This window comes from Anolis sagrei, chromosome 4 (assembly GCF_037176765.1).
Source record: "Anolis sagrei isolate rAnoSag1 chromosome 4, rAnoSag1.mat, whole genome shotgun sequence".
NCBI classification, from domain to species: Eukaryota; Metazoa; Chordata; class Lepidosauria; order Squamata; family Dactyloidae; genus Anolis; species Anolis sagrei.
This window is the reverse complement of record NC_090024.1, coordinates 94583086-94606968: the sequence shown is the minus strand read 5'-3', so window position 1 is coordinate 94606968 and position 23883 is coordinate 94583086. Positions and strand designations below refer to the sequence as shown.

Here is a 23883-nt window from a genome sequence, read left to right as displayed (position 1 = left end):
CACATAACTACAAATAACTGCTTCATACAAAATGCAGAGGGGAGGGTGTTTGTTATAATGTATTTGCCATTGTGTGCATTATGATGTGAATGGGTGATATATCTATTTGATACATAACAGGATGCAAATCTGGATGTATATATTCATGTGTGCTCTGTCCAAAGCTTGTTTGAGACTGATTTGTAGTTCAGACTTTCCACACTGGTGATTGAACTGTGTCTTCAGTAAGCCATTGGCAATAGCATGACATATGGGATGCATGGCAGTCTGTGCGGCACACATATCTACCTTCCATCATATTTCTGTAATTCCCTGCATTGAACATCTGGTCTGCTAAGTGTGTCTCATACAAGGATCATCTCAGATTCTGTTTCAAGCCAAACTCTATCTGTAGAATTTGGCTAAAACAGATGGACCAGCTTTATTCACTCATTGAGGGGACATGAAGTGCTTTTGCATATTTAGGGAGCTGGAGAGAGTTCCCAAATTAATCTGGGGGAGGCAATTATTTCCTGGACACAGAAAATGAGATATTTAAGGCCCACCCTTCTCTGTCCCTTTGAAACATATTAGCCACATCATAACTTTTAACTGAATGAACGCAATGACTATTTCTTATTTACAGCCTCCAGATGTATTTTCTATGCCACAATACAATGAGAATGATACTATAGTCATTGCCATTGTATTATGTGGCCCAAGTAATACAGTTGGAGTTTATAGACTTTTTTGAGGCTTTTGTGCAAATATCTGCATGTAAGCTATTATACGAATCATGATTTTCTTTCTGTTTGTGCTCAACTTAACCCTCCCCAATACACACAGTTTTTGGTACATCTGTCAATTTGACAGAAGCGGCATATAATGTCTGTCTTTTAATAAAGTGGGGAAATAGTTTCCCCCAAAATGTAAGGTTTTCAATGCTATCCAACATGGTTGAAGGTAAGAGTCATAGACTTGACTCATTCAGCGTGAGACAGGCTATTCCTGTTCTCCTATCCCCTTGTTTTGTATACTTTTTGTATCTATTTTTAGGCCTTCTTCACAAAGGGGGCAAACATTTCAGTGGGTTCAGATGCATGTGATTTTGACAAAGATACACAGAAGAAAACGTGTTATTATGAATCAGTTATCTAAACCACTGTGGGAAAAGAAAGAGAGAGAGAGAAGGGATAGCTGTGAGATAGATAGATAGATAGATAGATAGATAGATAGATAGATAGATAGATAGATAGATAGATAGATAGATAGATATCTGTGAGTTGTTTCCAGCAAGCACAGTCACTAGGTGGCTGTCTAGAGTAACAATGTGTGAGAAAAATATTTTGGCTGCAATTGAGAAATGCAAAGTTTTTCTCCCCTGACATTTCAACATCATACATGAGTAATTGACAAATCTGTTAGCTAATATTAAAATAAATTAATGTTATATATTTTCTCTACAAAATATAAAAGCATTTGCATTTTTTGTATATAGATTGTCCCACAAAAGTTAATTAGGGTAAAATAACTACTGAGATCTATTTGCATCAGCCACATTCAATAGATAAAGCTATTCCCAGTATGGAGAGGAACATATTGTATCTGCTTGCACTATTAAAAGGCATATGGAAATCTATATGTTATGCTTAAGGTATCAAACCAAGCCATATTTTTAAAACTTTGAACATGTTTTAATGGTTTTTAAGTGGGATTTTTAAAATCCTGTTTATATTTAGTCCTGCTTTATTTTTTTCATATTTGTACCTTTTAAATTGTATGCTGATGCTTTTATGTTAAGTCACTTTGAGTCTCCTGTGGGAGAGATAAAGCAGGGTATAAATAAATATCATCATCATCTTAAAAGTTAGGCACTCAGTGCTATGGGCCTTGAAAATGTTGATAACATTTTAATCAGAAAGAACTAAAACTTAATTCTCACCCATGTCTATGCTTCTGTTCCTTAGGACTAGTAGGACTAGTAGTAAATGAAGGAAAACATAATTAACACAGATGTTCTTGTCTATATTGCAGGCTGTCTTTGATTCCTAATCCAGATGGATATTAGAAATAACAGAAATAAGAAAACTTAAGTGAGAGGAGTATAAACAAAGATGTAATGAGATGAACCTGTGGCTGGATCTACTCTGCCAAATAATGCAGCTCGAAGTGCATTATATGGTCAGTGGAGATTCATAAAATGCAGTTTTTTGAATTTGTCTACATTAACCATATAATGCAGTTCAAATCACATCATTTGGCATGAACCTGATGTGTATTTAAGCTGAGGTAGTGGCCCTTAGTGACCTAACTCTCGATTAAGCTGTGTGAAACATCTGGGCCTGTGGATATAGTCAACTTTAATATCTCAAAGGAAAAGGTACAAAGAATTCTGCCCCAAGTCCAAATGATTTTTCAGAGCCAGAACTCTCCCCATTTCAAGGCTATTTCCGTTTGCCCTCACACCGGTTATGTAAACACAGATGAGGGTTTCCGTTCTTGGCCCACACCACAAAGGGGTGCCTTAGGTGTATACCAAATGTAAACCTATGGCTGCTTTCTGTGGAATGGTTCATTTATAGCCCCCAGCTCCCAATTTGTTCTTGCAAACAGTATAGGGTATGCGAAACCTCCCCCCCCCAGAACATGGGGGGGATTCCTACCTGACCCCAATAGGCGGCCAATATATTATGTTGTTAATGAGTGGGAGGGCAGGTCAATAAAAAGCTCAAACTGAGCTAGGAGGGGTAAGCTGCTCACTAAAACAGCCCCGCTCCCTTGGAATTTGTTCCGATGGAACTATTTCCAGCAGGGTTGGTCTTCCCATGGTGGGGGTGGCAAAAGGCTTCTCTGGGCTTGTTGCTCCAGCTTGGGAATCAAACTGAATTGGGAGTAGCTACATATTACTAGAGAATATTTTCTTAATCAGTTTATGGTTCCACTAGCAAACACATCAAATTAATGTTTGCCATGGGGAGACGTTAGTTCAAGAAGTTCTTTTCACCCACCCACATTAGCAATTTACTCTCATATTTGTATTACAAAAAGAATAATTATTTTTAATATTGTAGTTTAGTAATTCTGTCCTCATCTTTTTTTTTATTCATATGCCACCTGTCACATGAAAAGTGAAGCAGGAATAAAGAAAATAAATTAACAATGCCCATCAAGTGTAAGAGCACAGGACAACATGAACGCCACATTTATTTTCATTTACAAACTCTAATAAAGCAATCAGGCGCATTTATGTTTCATTGATTGACACAGAATGACAGGATGCATTATTCATGGATAGGAAATATAGACTTGTTGGCTTTTCATACCTGTGCAATTGATTTCAATTTTCAAAATGAGTGGAAATGAATATTTGTTGTTTATCACTGATAGAAATGCCAGAACCTCTGGTTGCATACATAATGAGGAACTCTTTTCCCTTTCAGCAAATATTTTACTTAGATCTCTCTCTTTCTCTCTCCCTCTCTCTCATTGAAGTGTGTGTTAATTATACATAAGCATCTATCTCTCTATCTATATTGCTCACTGAAAAAAGGTTCAGAGATAGATACTTCCCAAAATTTATGGCTGATTCTTTCTCACAACCAAACAACTTTCAACACATACAATACAATTGAGGATGGGTCTATAAAAATGAACACACCTAACTTTCAGTGGATAAGTAACCAAAACAAGAAACAGGTCCCATCACAGTGGTATCAATGATGTGCCAATACCTTCTGTAAGAGGTTTGAAATGTTTCTTGTAATTGCTGTGTAGGGAAAATAAATCAATGATGTATATACTTATGTATAATTATAGACATTTTAATCAAAAATCAACCTCAAAAACACAGTGGAATTATTAATGTCTCAGTGTAAATACTGCATTTTGACTCTAATAAAAAGGAGCATTGAAAGGTCATTTTGGAATGCCCGGGCAGGAAAATGGCAGTGTTGGTGGCTGGAGGAGCTGGCCCTGAGCCATTGCTGTCAATTTCCCCTTTATACAGAATGACCCTTAACTGATCCACAGATCATAGAAAAATCCATATTTTAGCTTCAAACCTGCCCTTGATATATACAAGAAGTCAACTTAAGCATGATTATTTATGATTCTGGGTGTCCATTCGAACTTGAGTGAGATCCCATATTGTTTCTTTCATTTGAGAAAAAAATTAGGACTGGAATTGTGATGACAGAGGAGACTAGTATTTCCATTATTTGGAGCAAGAAGCCAGCCCTTACTTTTTACAGGTAGCTTTTCTAAAATGTTCAAGATAACATCAGAACTATCCAAATGCTGAAGTGATTCATAACATGGAAAAAATAGGGATAGATTTCATATCCTGCAATTACAGGAGAATTGTAGAATTTATCCTCAATTTTAATAGCAACATCCTCAGCTTAAACTACCACTGAATGAAGCAACACCCTCAGCTTGAAGTACCTCTGAATGGAGCAGAAAGGGAAATGCATGTTGAAGATACCATTTTGTTCAATATACATGATCCTCCATTTGAAAATACATTTCTAAATAAGTGGTCCCAAGTAGTTAGCTAGAAGTCCTTCGCTTAAGACTTTGAACAACTTTCAAAGTAGACAGTACTGACTTTAATTATCTGAGGCAATAGAAGAAGACTGATGAGTTTATATTCTGAACATGCCAAATAACCCATTTTATATTGTTATCTATTATGTGGTACCTAGGCTAAAATCAACTGTTAGCTCCATTTAGAATAGGCTCTAAGAATCAATGTTATCTAGATAAATTGACACGTGAGTATGGCTCTACCTTAGCTCAGACTAAGAGTTGGATTCAGCCTAGCTTTCTAAATATAATCTGTTCTTTAGAAAATGATAGGAATAAATGAAGAGCCTTTTCCCCCTTGAAGATGCACTTTTGATTTATTTCCTATATCCCTTTTAGGATAAATGTTGGACATCATAGGGCAGATCCAGACAGGCCGATATCCCAGGACCTGTCTTGGTTTTACTGGAGGCATCTAAATGATCTAGATCTTAAAGTCCTGTGGGGATTGGATCTGAGAACTGCATCATGTGATTTCTGAGCCAAATCCATGCAGCTATCTTGGTTTTTCGAGCCCCTGAAGCCTGAAAGACAGAGAGGGTACCCACCTCTCCCCCTAAGCTGCAATGTTTTCCCTAAAAGTAAAATAAAAAGTACCTGGCCACCATAAGTTCACTCCTCGTACCCTTCTGGCACAATGAAATGATATGCCAGGAGATTGGGGGGGGGGTTAAAGGATTTTCCTCCCCATCCTCCCTTCTCTTGGCATGATATTTCTTCATGCCAGGAGTGCACGAGAAGGGAACTTATAGTGGTCAAGTATTTTTTTACTTTCCTTTTAGGGGGAAATTGGGAGGCTTCAGGGTGGCTACATGCCATGTAGTTATCCTCCCCCCCCCCCCCCCGGTAAAGCCCAGGGTTTTTGGGTGATGTGGAGACAGAAATCTGCTTTGGCATGGATTTTTGACCTTTCTGGAAGCGCCCTTTGATTTCCTGAAGGGAATTTTAAGTAGAGAACAATAGAACTTTCACAGTATTAAATGACTTCCAGCATTCAATGGGATTTTCACAGTCAGGGATACTTTATGCCATTAAGTTTATGCCATTATTTCCCTCATTAGGAGGGAAATAATGGCATTTTGACCAGATGCTGCTGGAACTGGGAACTTTTGACCAGATGCTGCTGGAACTGGGAACTTTTGACCAGATGCTGTTGTAACTGGGAAACATGTTCAGTGACAGAGATCTTTATTGCAAAGTTGGAAAAGAAAAACCCTTGAACCTGTCCTGAACTACCCATGTGGGAAATGAGAGGAGAAAATGCAGTTAAATATTTAGCTGCAATTTCAAGAGAATTACATTCAGCCTAAAGAATATCCAAGTCTGAGACTCAAACAATGTCTTAAAATTCCAGCTTAGGACATGTCCACTGTCATTTCTGGTCACTGACTAAAGATGACAGGAAGCATTCCTTTATCTAGTAGCCTCCAAGTGCTAAGTTTTAGTTGAGATATATGATAGGATGCTGTACTGGAAATCTCCACTGGCAAATATTTACTTAATTTTGCACATACTCTGCCAGCTTCAATTTCTTTCATTGATTTTTATTGCCTCCTGGCATACAGCTGAAAAGAGTGTGACCACTTTTTCTTGCCCTTCATGAAAAGTCATGCATGCATACACCCATGCACAAATGAGTTTTTTTTTTCATATTTCAAGACCTTTCTTTGCCAAAAAATAACACAAATAATTGTTTTTGAATAAAAGAGACATATTTTCTCTGGTGACTGTGATTTGCTCATAAAATAATAAAATATTTGTTTTTTTTTCAGAAAAAAGTTCAAAAATGTCAAGGTCAAAAAAAGTACAAAAGCATTTGTAATCTCATCAAAGCAGGACAAATTTCTGAAATTATTCATGGTGATTACTAGAATGACATAAACATTCAAGTCTATGCTGTGGTACTCTCTACTCCCACAGTTTAGATCTTTTAGCAGAAAGAAAACCTCAGCAGGTCTACCCAGAATCAGAGAGGTGAGTGACATCTGTGTTTATCTATTTCAAGATTTTCTTGATGCAGAAATATTGAAGCTCTGGGCAAGTCTACACTGGTTGCTAAATTTGGGGCTGGATGCATGCAGCCTAACTTGCTGTGGTACTATGTTGCTATCCACATGGCCCAATGGAGTGAACCATACATAAGCAATGCTGATCTATCACCCCAACCATCATGGTGAAAGCAAGAAGTGAATTTGAGATTATTTGCCCATGTAGACTCTTCTTTGACTTTTACATGCAGTAAAATTAGTGTTTCTACGCATTTAAGAAACAAGAACCCACTGTGTCCTTCACGCAATACAAGCTTCATGCAATACAAGCTTCACGCAATACAAGTTTCAACTGTGGGGTTGAAGTATTTTGCCATTCCTAAAGTGTTGGTTTTTCCAACGATCTCTAAGCTGGTTGGCAATTGACTTTTTAAAAAAATTCCCACATAGAGATGGGTGAAATGACCAATTTCCACATGTGATGCTAGCCTCTATTGATTGCTTGTAAATAAAACAATAACACTGTGTGTGGGAGTAGCCAAAATGGCAATTTCCCCAGATCACCAATGCAGAGGCTTGGGGAAAGATCAGGGTTGATTTAAAATCACTTCCTATGACTTCCAATGCAAAGACTCCAGGAAATATGGGGGTTAATTTTAAACCACTTCTTATGAACCAGGGTATTTTTTTTAATGAAATTCTGGAGGAACAATGAGAAGAAACAAATCTCAGTGCAAATGACCCCAGGAAAGTGACTCCTTAAGACAGGGGTTTAATTCTGCTTCAGTCGAAGAGTCTTAAAGATAAAGATCCCATGGAAAGTGTCACTTTAAGAAAGATGGCTTTACTCAGTTTCACTGGAAGGGTTTTGAAGGCAAAGGACTCCAAGAAAAGTGCCACTTTAAGAAAGATGATTAACTCTGTTTCAATTGAAGGGTCTTGAGTGCAAATGAGTCAATGAAAAGTGCCACCTTAAGAAAAATGCCTTAAAACTAAAGGATGCCTGTTTTACAAAATGTACTGGTATCCTTTAAATAGGAGGAGTCATTGCCTGCCCATGTGATGGAAATAAGCAGATGGTTGAGTTAAAAGCTGGAGAAGGTGATCTTTTTTCATGAATTAAAACAACATTTATTGATAGACAAACTGAACTTCCTTTCCCCTGGTTGCATTATTAGTCTCTGTGGGAAAAAGGAATCTTTAAAGCTTATGCAGTTCTGTTCTTTGATCTTCTTCATTACTGATGGTTATTATAAAACCCCGAGATGATTACTCTTACTTCACTATACTGTATATGTCACTGACGAGACTTTAATTAATACAGTTCCGATGTTATGTGTTATTTTACTAAGCTATATACAACTCTGACGTGATGTAAGAAGGTGGGCTTGTGTAATGAGACTGAGTAAATTTTTCATCTTCTTAAAAGTTAGAACCGATGAAACACCATCCTTTCCCCGATGTTTCCTTGTTTTCTCCAACTCCTTGTGATGAAGTCCCTTCCATTCCAGAATAGCCTTGGGATTTGTGTTAAACTTGTCAGAAATTAATCATGGGTTTCAAGAAGATTAGTAATAGCAATAGATACATCTATCTCTCTAAGATGCTGTCCACTACCACCACCAATTTTGTTCAAAAGTCTGCATAATGAAGCAAAAAAATTGCTTCCAAACTTGCCTATATGGAAGAGGGAACTAGAGAGCATGTAGCGTTTGGACCCGAGCGGGCCAAATCAAACACACCATATTGCCCTTTTAAGGTCATATGAAGCGTCAATAAAGGCCACAAAGAAATCCTTCTTTGTGGCCAATATTGCATCTGCAAAGAACCGTCCAGAAGAGCTGTTTCAAGTTGTCAGAGGCCTATTAAATCCCACCTCTGCAGATGAGAGCCCTGACAACTCAACAGCCTGCTGTGAAGTGTTCGCTCAGTTCTTCACAGACAAAGTTACTCTGATCCATTCTAGCCTGGACACCATGTTAACAGCAATGTCTGAGGATGTAACATGAGCATCTGCTTGTCTGGTTTTAATGGATTCATTTCAATTGGTGAAACCCGAGGATGTGGACAAGATACTTGGAGGGATGAGGGCAACCAAATGCATCCTAGACCCCTTCCCATTCTGGCTTTTAAAGGAGGCCAGAGGGGGATTGGCCAAGTGGGTAAAGGTGGTGGTTAATGCCTCCCTTCAGGAAGGCATTTTTCCAGCGAGCTTAAAACAAGCTATAATAAAACCGCTGTTGAAGAAACCATCACAGGACCCCACTCAATTTGTCAACTATCGGCCTGTTTCCAATCTACCCTTTTTGGGCAAAGTCCTGGAACGTGTGGTGGCCTCACAACTTCAGGTATTCTTGGAAGACACAGATTATCTGGATCTGGCACAGTCTGGCTTTAGACCTGGTCATGGAATCGAGACAGCCTTGGTTGCCTTAGTTGATGACAAGGGGAGCTAAACAGGGGAGTGTGTCCCTATTAGTTCTGCTGGACCTCTCAGCGGCCTTCAATACCATTGACCACGGTATCCTTCTGGGATGCTGTAGCGAATTTGTTACTCTGTGTGAAAATTTTAGTGTATAGATCTATGTTTGCAAGGGGCAGATAGGGAAGATTAGAGACAAGTAGTATAGCAATAGCAGACAAGATCATTTGCATATGGAGGCCGATTGGTCCTATGCAAATTAGTGTATACCCAGGAGTTGAGAAGAGCAGAGCCGAACGTTCTAAAGGGGCGGAGTTAAGTTTAAAAAGGGAGTTAGAGTAGAGAGTTTAGAAAATGACAGTTGGGAACAGAGTTTGAGAAATGAGCAGTTAAGAAAATGTGTTAGGGATCTATGTGTGAGAAAAGAAGTCAGGAACTTCTGTTATTGAAGTAGGACTTCATGTTTAAGAAAAGGAGAGTTGGGAATCTCTGCCTAAAAGAAGAAGTTAAGAAACACTGTCTGAGGGAGACAGTGAGGAATCTCTGTTAGAGAGTTGAGAATGGCTGCTTGTGAAGTTAGTTAAGGAAAAGCTGTTTGGGAACAGTTAGGAATCTGTGTGAAGAGAAGAACTTAACCCTGTCTGAGAGAGAGAGAGACAGTGGGGAATCAGAGAATAAGTTATAGCCAGTGTGGCTTAAGTTACAATATTATCCTGTCAAGAGTTTAAAAGGAAAGTGTACCAAGTATATTATACATGACTGTAACTCAAGTTCGCAACAAAAATAGTAATTGTAACAACAATCGTTTGGAGCTTGGAATGTTTGAATAAACGTTGATACTTTGTTTCATACAAGAGAGACTCAAGCCTGTGATTCCAAGCTAAGAGGCTTTTGCTTTACAACACACAGAGCATCTCAGCTATTAAAGCTTTGGCAGAGGACTGCACATAAGTGCATGCTTCTTTTACAAACTGGTGGCCTCCCTTTTGTTACTTGCTGGAATGGGCCTTGGAGGCACTGTTCTACGGTGGCTCCAGTCCTTTCTGGAGGGTCGTACCCAGATGGTTTCATTGGAAGACACCTGTTCAGCCTCACAACCATTGTCTTGTGGGGTTCCTCAGGGTTCAATACCATCTCCCATGTTGTTCAACATATACATGAAGCCGCTGGGAGAGATCATCCGGAGATTTGGGGTGCGGTGTCATCTGTATGCAGATGATGTCCACTCCTTTCCACCTGCTACTAAGGAGGCTGCTGTGACGATCTGGATGAGAGCTAACAAATTGAAATTGAATCCAGACAAGACAGAGGTACTCCTGGTCAGTCGTAAGGCCAAACAGGGCATAGGGTTACAGCCTTTGTTGGATGGGGTCACACTCCCCCTGAAGACACAGGTTTGCAGTCTGGGTGTGATCCTGGACTCATCACTGAGCCTGGAACCCCAGGTCTTGGTGGTGACCAGGGGAGCATTCGCACAGTTAAAGCTTGTGCGCCAACTGTGTCCGTATCTTGGGAAGTCTGACTTGGCCATGGTAGTCCATGCTCTTATTACATCCCATATAGACTACTGCAACACACTCTATGTGGGGTTGCCTTTGAAGACTGTCTGGAAGCCTCAACTAGTCCAATGGACAGCAGCCAGATTGCTAACTGGAACGGCTCTCAGGGAGCATACAACTCACTAGTTGCGCCAGCTCCACTGGCTGCCAGTTTGCTAAAGCCAGCACAATTCAAAGTGCTGGCTTTAGCCTATAAAGCCCTAAATGGTTCTGGCCCAACTTACCTGTCTGAACGAATCTCCCCTTATGAACCTGCAAGGACTGGAGAGGCCCTGCTCTCGGTCCTGCCATCATCACAAGTACGGTTGGCGGGAACGAGAGACAGGGCATTCTCAATGGTGGCCCCTTGGCTATGGAACGCCCTTTCCAGGGAGATTAGATCGGCTTTCTCACTCCTATCATTCCGGAAGAATCTTAAGACGTGGCTATTTGAGTGGACATTTGAAAATACAGAGTAACGGATATAATAATGATTGTTTTAATGATTATGAATTGCAGTATGTTTTATTATAGTGTTTGATTTTATTGTTGCTGATGTTTTTTAATATTGTATATTGTAATTATGTCTTTGGTGGCATTGAATTCTTGCCTTGTAAACCGCCTCGAGTTGCCAGAAGGCTGAGAGGGGTGGTATAGAAATGTACTAAATAAATGATAGGGAGTGGAGAAGTGGTTGAAGGACATGGTGTTTAATGATTCCGTTTCTTCCAAATCATCCCCAAAGATACACTGTTGAGTGACCCAGGTTTTCTTACCAGCAGAATTTGTTTGATGCAATATCTGAAATTTAGATACAATACAATCCCTTTGTTTCTCTACCACTGTTCATTAAGCTAATGTTTGATTTCAGACAACATATGTAATCTTCAAGTCCTGCAGTTTTTAAAGTTGCCCACTATTTCAGCAAGTCCTTATGGCCAGGTGGTATTGTAAGCAATGCAATCTTCTCAAAGCAACCCTCTTTAAACCTTAGTGTGGCTCTGTTATAGGTCATCAACTTCTGACTTTTTAAAAAATGAATGCCCTTGAGATCTAGCAAGTCACTAAACAAACAAACACACATAAATATACAACAAAATTAATTTGCCAGGAATCATGGAAGCTTTTAAGCAGAGGCTGGATGGCCATTTGTCAGGGGTGATTTGAATGCAATATTCCTGCTTCTTGGCAGGGGGTTGGACTGGATGGCCCATGAGGTCTCTTCCAACTCTTTGATTCTATGTGTGTGTGTGTGGGGGGGGGGGGGGTTGTTAATTGGCATTAATATGAAATGACTAGTGTCCTTTAGATTATCCACTGGTTTTGTTCCCACCACATCCAGCTTACTTGTGTATTCTTGTACTATTTACTTAACATTTCTATCTGTGAATAAATAGGACATCGTAAATTTTCCTATTACCTTTTTCCTTTTTTAAAAAAGGAGATCCTGCCTACACTGTAAACCTAAATTAATTTCATCCTAATTAACCACATGCTTATGGTGATGCCAATTCAGTTCTATTGTGGAACTGACCTTTTCAGTCTTCCCTAAGCCAAAGGGGAGTTTGGAAAACCAATAAGTTTGTAGGGTACATATATATAGTTATGTATATAGTTCAGAATTTGGAAAGTAACTTCACAAAGAGAGATAGCTTAGTTATAACTCCTAAAAATCATTTGTTATGGTCAAAGCTATGTGGCATTTCCTCTCCCCATCCCCGCTCTCCTTTGTTGCTGTTTCCTCAGCCCTGGAACACAAGGTGTCTTATAAAAGTTAAAGTAAAAAATATTAAAGGCAAAGGTTTCCCCTTGACATTAAATTTAGCCATGTCTGACTCTGGGGGTTCGTGCTCATCTACATTTCTAAGCTGAAGAGACGGTGTTGTCTGTAGACACCTCCTAGATCATGAGGCCAGCATGACTGCATGGAGTGTTGTTACTTTCCTGCCGAGCAGTACCTACTATTTATCAGCTCACATTTGTATGTTTTCAAACTACTAGGTTGACAGTAGCTGGGGCTAACAGCGGGAGCTCACCCTTCTCCCCGGATTCGAACTGCTAACCTTTCGGTCAGCAAGTTCAGCAGCTCAGTGGTTTAACCCACTGTGCCACCAGGGGGCCCAGTTAAAGTAGATGCAGTTAAAAATTCTTCTCATAAGCATCACAGAAAAGTTAAAATATAACCAATGATATCAATGAAAAAGCAAAACAAATATAGACAATATGTAGTTTAACATAAAATAATGTTGTTTGTTATACTTTGCTAAAAAAATTAATCTAAAAACACATTTTTCCCATTTGATATCTATGTTGTCTCAATACCCATAACACAGTATGAAACCCATCACAAGTCTGATTAGTGAAGCATTACCTCCATAACCATTAAAGATGAAGTAAAGGGGAGTTTTGCCCTTTACTAACTGTTAGTCATAATGTCAGGTAGTTATACCTCATTAGTGGAAAATGGAAGTAATTACAAATAACTAGCTATGTGTGGAAAGTTGCTTCCAAGCTCTTCTATAGAGCAATCTGGAGTTTCCCATTGCTTGAAGATGGGAAAGCTAAATAGCCAGCACAGCAGTAGCATTTTTCTCTGAAATTGGCATTTGTTTAAACTGTGGAGATGTGAGCCCACACATGTGGCTAAAATACTAATTATACCAGACTTCTTTTTGTGCAGATTGTGAGTCATTTCCTATTCCTGTTTTCCCCTTGAAAGGATTTACTCATTTGTCAAAATGTGGCCTTTAGTTTTGTTTAAAATTGACATCTCCAAGAAGCTCTTGGGTGAACACAAAAATGTGCTCTGTCTTTAGTCAGATACCATTATCTGTGATCAAATATTTGTGTATCTCCAAATACTATTCCTCATGGGTATCTATCCTAGGCCACACAACTTCAAAATAAATACTTCAATATTTTAAAAAATCTTCAAGTTAGTTTCTATTCTCTATATTTGAAGTTCTCTATATTTGGAGTTCTCTATATTTGTGTTGTGTGCACATTTTATAAAGACCATTTTGACGTTGTTTGAATTAACTATGTTGATTGAAGAACATTTTTAAAATCTGAACCATTTTTAATGTTTTGAGATAATTTGAATATTTTTGTGCATGTATGTATCTAATTCAATTGAGAAAATTAGGGTGTGAGGGGAGAACATTCACAGGAAGGAAGGATTTGAAAAAAATGAATGAAACAGGCATATATGAGAACAGATGTTACTTCTTTTAATATTTCAAAGCAGTTTTATAAAGAGCCACATCATCCCCATTTTCTGGAAGAACACCTTGGAAAGAAGTTAACAGTGTAGCTCTACACATATTTACAATGAAAGACGAACCTATGTCCTTACTTTATCTCAGTGGTGCATTGTTGTTGTGTGCCATAAAGTTGTTTCTGACTTCTGGTGACCCAAAATCAGAATTATCATGGGCTTTTCTTGACAAGATTTGTTAAAGGGAGAAAGTATAATATTGAATGTGAATTCCCAAGGGCACCCAGTAGGTTTCCATCATTGAGTAGGGATTCAAACCCTAGTTTCAAGAGTCTTAATTCAATGCCCAAATCTCTATACCAAACTGTGTCTTAGTGGTATTTATTTACTACAAGATATTGTGTTCCTGAAGGATATGGGATTGGATTGGATTGGATGGCCAACATGTCCCATCCTCCCCGATTTTATGATTCTATGTAGTATTAACCACATTCAAAGCCAACAGATACCAGGAGATAAAATTTTGTGTATTGAAAAAGCTTGGAAAAAATATTCGCATTTTCAATGGCCCCCACCACACCTGCCTGCCCCCCTCCCCCATCCTGGGATTTGATCAAATGACATTTTAGGAAACTCAGTGATGTATTTTGGTGCAGCGCTGTAGTGAAAGCCAATGTGGTATACTAGTTAGAGAGTAAGACCGCATCTTGAGAAATCCTGGTTGTTGCTCCTATTAAGCCATTCAGTAGTCATGGCCGGGCCAACCTTGTTGAATGGTTGTGTTGTACAGTGGGGAGAGGAAAGGCATGACCGTGAAATCATTAGAAGAAGGAGAGATTCCAATGAAAATGTGGATATTGTACACTTACATCCGTTAAAATGTAGTGATGAAGAATAATGTACCCATCAATATACTATATTCTTAATAACTCAGTCATTGTGACTCATCAGCTCACTTTAATCAGAAGAACTTAGAAACAATTCAATGGCAGGAGAGCTCAAATTGTAACTGCCATACTTAGAAAGTTGCAGTATAGTTGTATCCACATTTGCCAATATCCTTTAGTATATTCTAAAAAATATGTGGAATCCTCATTGGAGGGTTTTGAGCAAACATCTGTCAGGGATTCTGTAGATATAGAATAATTGGTCTTGCGGGAGATAAGAACATGATCCAACCTGTGAGCTTCATGTTTCTAGGTGGCTGAATCATAATAGCTGCATATTGTTAGAATTAGTTTCTCCCTCTTTTAGTCTTATCTTGTTTATTTCCATTTCTCCTTTTTTCCCCACGTAACCAATTAAGTATAATGTGTCCCTTTTGGTATCTTAGTCATGTTGATTAGGTTGTTCATTCCAAACCCAGCTGTTACCTTGAAATCACTGGCATTTCTCTGTGTGCTCATCATAGCCATTGAAGCTGGCAAGAAAATGCAAACTTTCTGCCTTGAAAATGTATCTTCAAATTTGTGTAATATTTCTTATACACTTTTGATGTCTTAAATTCAATGTCCCTTAAATTTGTGTACCCTAGCCTATTCCCTAAATACTGCAGTGCTTGCTTTGATTATCTAGTTCCAGATCTGCCACTTCTCTTCAAACTGGTATGTGTGCATACTGGGGAGTGAAAATGGCACAATATTCTAATAATTCTCAATTGTATGTACAATATTGCAGCATATTATGAAAGCTTTCTGCCTTATTTAAAGGTAAGACTGCTTATTCCTACATTGTACGCTGTTTTTATGACCATTTAATCTGACTATATGGTATGCCTATCTGGCTTTGTATAAAGTTTCATATTATTGCTAATAAAACATGACAATGGTACTTGTCACAAAGCCGTTCAGTCTCAGTTTCGAATCAAGTTGGTGGAACATATTGAACATAGATAAGAAAATACATATCTCAATGTAGCTATTTTTCCAAAACATTATAAGTGATGACTCAGTTGGATAGCTCTCTGTTCCAGAGAAGATGGTGCACATGTGAAAACAGGATGGTATTCATACATTGAGAATGGACAAGGTAATTAAGTGCTCATTACAGGAAGGAAATCATTTATTACATTCAGTGGATGTTCAATGATGTGCAAATGTCATTGCCATCTTACATGTGAATGAGGATGTGCATTCAAACTGGACTCTTACTGAAAATATACAAAACTTGCACATCCATCTCATTTGCACTAGTGGTTCTAGGAACAAGTGTGAAAACCTGGTATTCACTGGGGAAATGATGTATTTGATGAATATCTACATGCATACTAAGTGATGTTCCAGTTGGGTATTTCTTATCAGAAATGAGAAATGCTTGGGACCAGAAATGTGTGTGTGTATATACAACTGCTCATTGGAGGGAAGGATATTAGAGGCAAAGTTGAAGTACTTTGACCACATCATGAGGAGATAGGAAAGCTTAGAGGAGACAATTATGCTGGGGAAAATGGAAGGAGAAAGGAAGAGGGGCCAACCAAGGGCAAGATGGATGGATGGCATCCTTGAAGTGACTGGCTTGACTCTGAAGGATCTGGGGGAGGTGACGGCCGACAGGCAGCTCTGGTGCAGGCTGGTCCATGAGGTCACGAAGAGTCAGAAATGACTGAACGAATGAACAACAACAACATGCATATCTACATGCATACTAAGTAATGTTCCAGTTGGGTATTCCTTATCAGAAATGAGAAATGCTTGGGACCCGACATTTGTGTGTGTGTTTGTGTGTGTGTGTACATTTAACCAATGAAAAGCAAGGGTGTCACTCTCTCAGCCACTCATGTGGACAATTTTGGATTTTGTAGTATTTTGGATTTCGGAATTCCAGATAAGGGATGCTTAACTTGCATTAATCTAAAAGCAATCTAAAAATGTCCTCCAAATTCTGCTATACTTGCAAAAAAAATAAGAATTACCAAATGTCATTAGGATCTTTAACATCTGTTGTGTGAAAAAAAGGAATGGTGTTCAAGCACATGTGATAAATTGGTAAGTTTGCCCCATCCCACCACTCTTCCCATGCTCGGTAATAATGAACAGGAATTACTAAATTATGCACAGGATAGCTTTGAAACTTACTCCATCCCAGTAATCATCTTCATCAACAACCAAATATTCTGCCCAACCCCTCTGTGATTTGATCCAGAGTTCGTTGGTGCAAATTAAAATGACCCAACTGAGCTCCTTGCCCGTATCTATCCTGAGCCATTATTTAAAACTGCCTGCCAAAGGATGAATGACTACAATACACAGACTTGCCCATACAATTGCAGAGGATATTGATTTCCTTTACAGTTCACATTCATCATTCGTAGTCCGAGACCTGGGTATTCTGTGAAATTGGAGTGGTGCCATCATGTAGTTTCTTGCATGTGTAATTGAAAAAGAAAGGGGGGAACGGAAAGAAGCGGTGGTGGGAAAATTGTCAATTAATTGCTTTTTCCAGATGACTCAGATTCTTAAAAGCAGCTATTTTGATCAGTTTTTTTCTCCCTCCCTGCCTCTTTTCAACTGTTTTGCAGCACAAAAATCACAGACCTACCTAGGATAAAGGCTATAGTCTTTTGGGAAACAGTTAGATAATTCTACTACCTCTACCACTTCCACCACACTTGCTGACTTTGTTCACACTACACACACACACACACCTTTGTGTAGAAAACCTGCAAAAGAGCTCTGGGGTGATTGAAACCTTGAACCTTGTTCAGCACGGCACATTAAATTGGTAAAATATTATTTTCCCTTTCAAGTGCTCTGAGGCAACCATGACATACACTTCAAACCAAATCACCTATATGTTGATCTTCCTTCAATCCACTATTTTGTGTGAATGACAATTTTCCTTGCTGCCCTTTGAAAGCCACCCATCTGACACATTCTTTAATAATTACATTCTACTTTTTGTTTATCATTTCTTTTTAAAAAAACTGGATGCTCTAAGAACAGGTTGAAATCTTACTCCCTGGAGAGGGCAGCAACTGTTCTCCACGCTGATACATTGAACGGAAGAAAGAATGTGTGTTTGAATTAATGTGAAGTGAAAGAAAATGCTGAAAGGACTCCACAGCAAAACTGAACACATAAGCTCCTACCTGTCTGAAACTTATTATCAAATGGACCCCATGCATAATCAATTTAGGAGCAAATGCAAGAAGTGTGGAATTGAAACACACACCTTTCAATTCAGAATCCAAGTATTCCAGGCAAAGGAGTTCTTTGCCTGGAATACTTTCAGAAATGTATCCCAATCTTCTTTTTTGCTGCTTGCTTTAGCTTTATTTTCTGAACTGAACCTTCCCCCCACCCTCCTTCCCTATGGATATGGCAATATGAATGCCAAAAATAACAGCCCTTAACAGACTTTGAAGTTTGTTTGTGAATCCAAGGATAAGAGAAGAACATCACTCACCTTTATTTTCCCTGGTGGAGGTGGCTATTTGTTCTCAGTGCTTTGCTGTCCACTGCTGATCGAGTGCTGCCTTCTCTCCTCTCTGCCTGTTACTGCTAGCTCCCGTGCTGGCTCTGCCTGTATTCAGAGCTTCTGCTCCTGTTCTTTCTCTCTCTCCCTCTCTCTCTGCATCACTTTTAACTTAGGCAACTAGGAAACCGAAGCCAGAGGTACCCTGTATCTGATTGGTTTCCACTCCAAACCCCTGATTAATAAGAACTGTCCCTCACAGATGAAGAGCAATTGCTGCTGATGAAGATCCAGCCAGTGCTCAAATGTGAGGAGGTTTGGGAAATGAGTGGGGAAGGTGTGCAGTGCATGTGAGTGATGTGCATGTGTAGGAAGAGGGGGGGGGGGTTGGCTGTATCAAACACAGAGTGATTTGCAAGTGAATGAAGGAGGAGGGCATAAAGAGTTTTTTGACAAGGACTCCCCTTGTACTAAAAAGGAGTTCTTTGCCTGAAGTCTCATGACTAAGTCTCATTTAATCTGTTCAGCCCTTTTCCCGGAAGAAGGGGCATTCATAACTGCAGCCTGTAAATCAGCTGGACATCAGATTTTTATTACCCTAGTCCTCTCTCATTGTGAGTCAGTGCCAACTGGGAACTCAGTATTACCCTATAGGTCAATACTACCCCAGCGTGCTTAATGCCCTTCACATTTAAAGAAAAAAACTTTCTCATTTATGCTATTTGTTTTTAATTTCCATCACCAAACAAAGGAGGAGGAGGAAAAAAGAAGGCTGAGAGTTTTAGGTTCTAAAACATTGACATATGTTTCTGAAAATGAATTCTATTACTTGAAAATTGCTCCTAATATCATGCTTCTGAGTTGGATTCTGATAAACTGGCTTGATTTATGATTTTATTTCTGTTCACCCTTCCTACTGAAAATCTCCGCATAAACATATAGCTATGCTAGTGCCTTCATTTCTCAAAAGCCTGCACAAATAGCTCAAAATTGCCCAGCCAATTTCCACATTTTACTGTGGAGAGCTTGTCACAGACCCAAAGACTAGATGGGTTATCAGTCTGTCATATGGGTTGTATGGGCATAAGCCTCTCTACTGGAAAATATCTATTGCAGTGATTGGAAGAGGACTTAGTCATACCTACTGAAAATGTCTTTTTTGTTGTTGTTGGAGAAGCAAAAAATATATAATGGGATAGCATTTTGGTCAATTCTGATACCAAGGTGGAATGGGATATGATATCTATGCAATTTTCTGCATAGTTTAGAGATCTCAGAGAAAGGAATACATTCTGCCACCATTAGTATCATTGTGTTGTCTTATTCCTCACCAGTACAACCCAATGACGTAACAAGTTACTTTCCATATTCATGTTTGGCTCATAAGTAAAAGAAGTCAATCGATTAAAAAGGTATACTTCATATTATTGTTGTTTTTCATTTGTTCAGTCATTTCTGACTCTTTGTGACCTTGTGGACCAGCCCACGCCAGAGCTCCCTGTCGGCCGTCACTACCCCCAGCTCCTTCAAGGTCAATCCAGTCACTTCAAGGATCCCATCCATCCATCTTGCCCTTGGTCAGCCCCTCTTCCTTTTTCCTTCCACTTTCCACAGCATAATTGTCTTCTCTAAGCTTTCCTACCTCCTAATGATGTGGCCAAAGTACTTCAACTTTGTCTTCCCTCCAATATCTTTCCCTCCAATGACCAGTCGGGCTTTATTTCCTGAAGTATGGACTGGTTGGATCTTCTCACAGTCCAAGGCATTCTCAGAATTTTCCTCCAGCACCACAGTTAAAAATCATCTATCTTCCTTCGCTCAGCCTTCCCTGTGGTCCAGCTCTCACATCCGTAGGTGACTATGGGGAATACCATTGCTTTAACTATGCGGATATTCATTGCCAGTGTGATGTCTCTACTCTTCACTATTTTATCAAAATTGGACATTGCTCTCCTCCCAAGAAGTATTTCCTGATTTCCTGGCTGCAGTTGTTGTGGCTCAGCTGAAGCATCAGGAAGAGCAGGAAGAGGATGATGAGTTTCAGATTCCTGAACATGTTCCTATTGTTGATACAAATGATGTTGATGCTGAAGACGAGGAGTTCCAGTTTCCCATGGGAAGGGATGTTGTCTTATAAAATGTTTATGATTTTAGTAAAACTTCACAGGTGCAGGAGGAGGTGAACCAGCCTGTGAGCTCTCTGCCTGCTGATTCTCAGGCTGGTGATTCCCAGCTCCAGGATAATGAGTTATTCAACCTTGAAGGCTCTGCAGATTTAGATAGGCTGGATTGCTTGTAATTCAGGGTTCACCGTAGTACAAGGCTTACAAACAAGAGAGAGGTTAGAGATCAAAGGAATGCTTTCATGCTGGGAAAGCATATTTAGTGAGCTGATTGAAGGTGACCTTTTGTCAGTGCAACTTCAGCAAACACCCTGATAACTTCTTTGGATTGCTTGGGCTTTTGGGCAATGCTTCTCGCTTCTTGGGACTTTGATTTGGATCTTGGCTTCTTGGGACTCTGTCATGCTGCCATGGAATCTTGTTTGATCAATGCTTATGGATTATGCTTCATGTTATTTGCTTTTGGACTTTGGAAACTCTGCCTTTGCATTTAAGACTGTTTGGCTATTGAACTTTTGCAACTTTACTTTTGTGTTTAAGACTTTGCCTTTTCTTTAATAAACTACAAAACGTACAGCCTTGGTGTGTGGTGTTCTGAGCAAGGTGAATCTATCCTGAGGTGCGACAGGAGTCTGCATCTGCAGTAATACAAAGTCTGTCACTGCCTCTACGTTTCCCCCCTCTATTTCCCAGTTGTCAGTCATTCTTGTTGCCATAATCTTGGTTTTTTTATGTTTCGCTGCAACCCAGCTTTTGTGCTTTCTTCTTTCACCTTGATTAGAAGGCTTCTCAGCTCCTCCTCGCTTTCGGCCATCGAAGTAGTGTCATCTGCATATCTAAAGTTGTTAATGTTTCTTCCAGCAATTTTCACCCCAGCCTTGCATTTGTCAAGCCCCGCACATTGCATGATGTGTTCTGCATACAAGTTGAATAGGTTGGGTGAGAGTATACAACCCTGCCATATGCCTTTCCCAGTCTTGAACCAATCTGTTGTTCCATGGTCAATTCTTACTGTTGCAACTTGGTCCTTATACGGATTCCTCAGGAGAGAGACAAGGTGATTTGGTATGCTCATACCACCAAGAACTTGCCACAATTTATGATGATCCACACAGTCAAAGGCTTTAGAATAGTCAGTAAAACAGAAATAGATGTTTTTCTGAAACTCCCTGCCTTTCTCCATTATCCAGCGGATATTGGCAATCTGGTCTCTCATTCCTCTGCCTTTTCTAAGCCCAGCTTGTACATCTGGCAACTCTCTCTTCATGTATTGCTGGAGTCTTCCTTGCAGGATCTTGAGCATTACCTTACTGGCATGAGAAATAAGGGCCACTGTATGGAAGTTTGAGCAGTCTTTAGCATTTCCCTTTTTTGATTTGGGGATATAAGTTGATTTTTTTTCCAGTCTGAAGGCCATTCTTGTGTTTTCCATATTTGCTGGCATATGGCATGCATCACCTTGACAGTATCCTCTTTCAAGAATTTAATCTGTTCAGCTGGGATCCCATAGTCATACTTCATATCATGAAGTCGTAATGCTTCATATTATGCCGTGGTTAAATTAGTGAAACTTGTTTCTAATCATTTGTTTGTAACTATTGCCATGCATTTCAAATAGCCATTCTTGAACTACATGAAAGTCTGTCTTTACACATAGAGACTGAATGCAACAGTGAATGATAACTATCATGTATAACTGTGGTTTTCAAACACCAGGGAGCATCTTTCAATCAAAGTTAACACTGAAAAAAAACTATTCATAGGGATTGTCACATGAAATAAAAGATTCTGGAAAAGCTAAACTTGCTGTACTCAAAATTCTTATCAGGCCCATTTTTCCTGTCACTATATGTACTTCAAAACACACATAATACTCATATATTTGAAATGAAATAAAAGCAAATAATGAGTAGTAAGTGGCTATCTTTCAGGGAAGATTGTTCACCCCTCCCTGATAATCTTAGTGGGAAACCCCTTATGTATTTTCAAACCAGAGGGTTCCCCAGAATGTAATTTGCAAGCCGCTACTTTCTAGCATTTTAGAAGTTTGTTGCTTTATTGGTCTTGGAGGACCAATAAAAACTATGGGTATTATTCAAAGGGAGCATAAATCACTTCTAATTGCCTGAATGAGCAAGCAATGTGACGCACAAAGTCTGAACAGGATGTTTTCTTGTATAAGCCAAAAAGGAACATGGAATATTGGCTGAAAATGTGGTGCAAATTATGGAGATACCTTTGAGAATCCAAAAGCTAGCTCAAAAGTTCACACTACACCATTATGGAGCTATTATTTCACTTTAATGTCACAGTTGCATCCTCTGAAATCCTGGGATCTGCATTTAGAATTCTCAGCAAGAGTATTCTAATGCCTGATCAGCTTCAAAACCCATTATTCTGTAAGATGGAAACATAGTAGTTAAAAAGAAATAATAGTGCTATAATTGTATACTATGACTAGATCAAGGATGAGATACTATGAATTAATATGGTAGCAGATATATTCAGTTAGATGTAAGCCAGGAAAAACCTTCTAAAGCCACCGATCCAACTATCAGCTACAGCATCCTCCTTGTTGCCCACTCTGAAACTTCTCCCTTTGAACCATTGTGAAGCCTCCAATGCTACCCAAATGCAAGCATCTGATGTGACAAGTTTTGATGATGTTGAATTTGTATTCAAATTTGTTTCTTATGATGCTCTTATTAAAGCAGCTCCGTTGGCTGCAGATAGGTTTCCAGTTCCAATTCAAGGTGCAGGTTATGACCTACAAAGCTCTAAATGGTTTGGCCTCTACCTATCTTCTGGATTGCATATCCCCCTATGAACTGGCACTGGCTCTAAGATCTGCCGGGGAGACACTCCTCTCACTTCAACCACTGTTACAAGCACGGTGGTGGTGATGAGGGAGAGGACCTTCTCAGTGGTGGCTCCCCGACTTTAGAATTTCCTCCCCAGGGAGAATAGGCAGGTCCTCACACTGTCTTCCTGTCATAGGGATTTGAAAACTTGGATGTTCCAGCAAGTTTTCAAGAATAATTAGTCCCTAGGCCCAGTTCCCAGGTAGCCAGATAGCACTCTGTCCTGCACTTCATCCAATTCTCAGCCCTATGATTTGTTGTTTGCATTATCCCATGCTCAGCCCTTTTATAGTTGGCCACATCCATTTGTAACCCTGGCCATTGGTTTTGTTGAATCTCCACTTACAATGAAATGGGTTTAAAATATTTTTATCTTTAGTGTGTTTTAGCAGGGGTTTTCTTTGTATTTTATGATGCTTTCAATTGTTATTTTGTCTGTTAAGTTTAATTAATGGTTAATTAAGTAACCATTAATTAACATGGTTACTTCTGATTAAAAATAGCAGGAACCACTCCTCTCCTTGACAAAGTGAATTTTCAGGGAGGGGAGTTTGTTTAAAGAGAGACCTTTGTCAGTGGAGTATTCTTAAGAGTTAAATTTCTTCTAAGAGCTAACTTTCTTCTAATTTTAGCCAAACCATACTCATCTTAGCATTCTGAACAGAATAGCTGAGAGATGGTATAACAATCAAGGAATTTGGTACAATCATGAAATGTAAAGTTCTTTAGAAGTGGTAATTAGAACAATAATATCATAA

At 39.2% G+C, this 23883-nt stretch overlaps 1 protein-coding gene across 1 annotated transcript in view; it reads right to left on the bottom strand.

Moving 5' to 3' along the window:
* CDH9 (cadherin 9) overlaps positions 1-18522 on the bottom strand; it is a 176017-nt gene extending 157495 nt beyond the window's left edge. Inside the window, exon 1 of the mRNA XM_060774692.2 lies at positions 18133-18522. The gene's annotated coding sequence lies outside the window, so the exon portion shown is untranslated. The remainder of the gene's footprint in view (positions 1-18132) is intronic.
* Positions 18523-23883: the final 5361 nt, after the last annotated feature.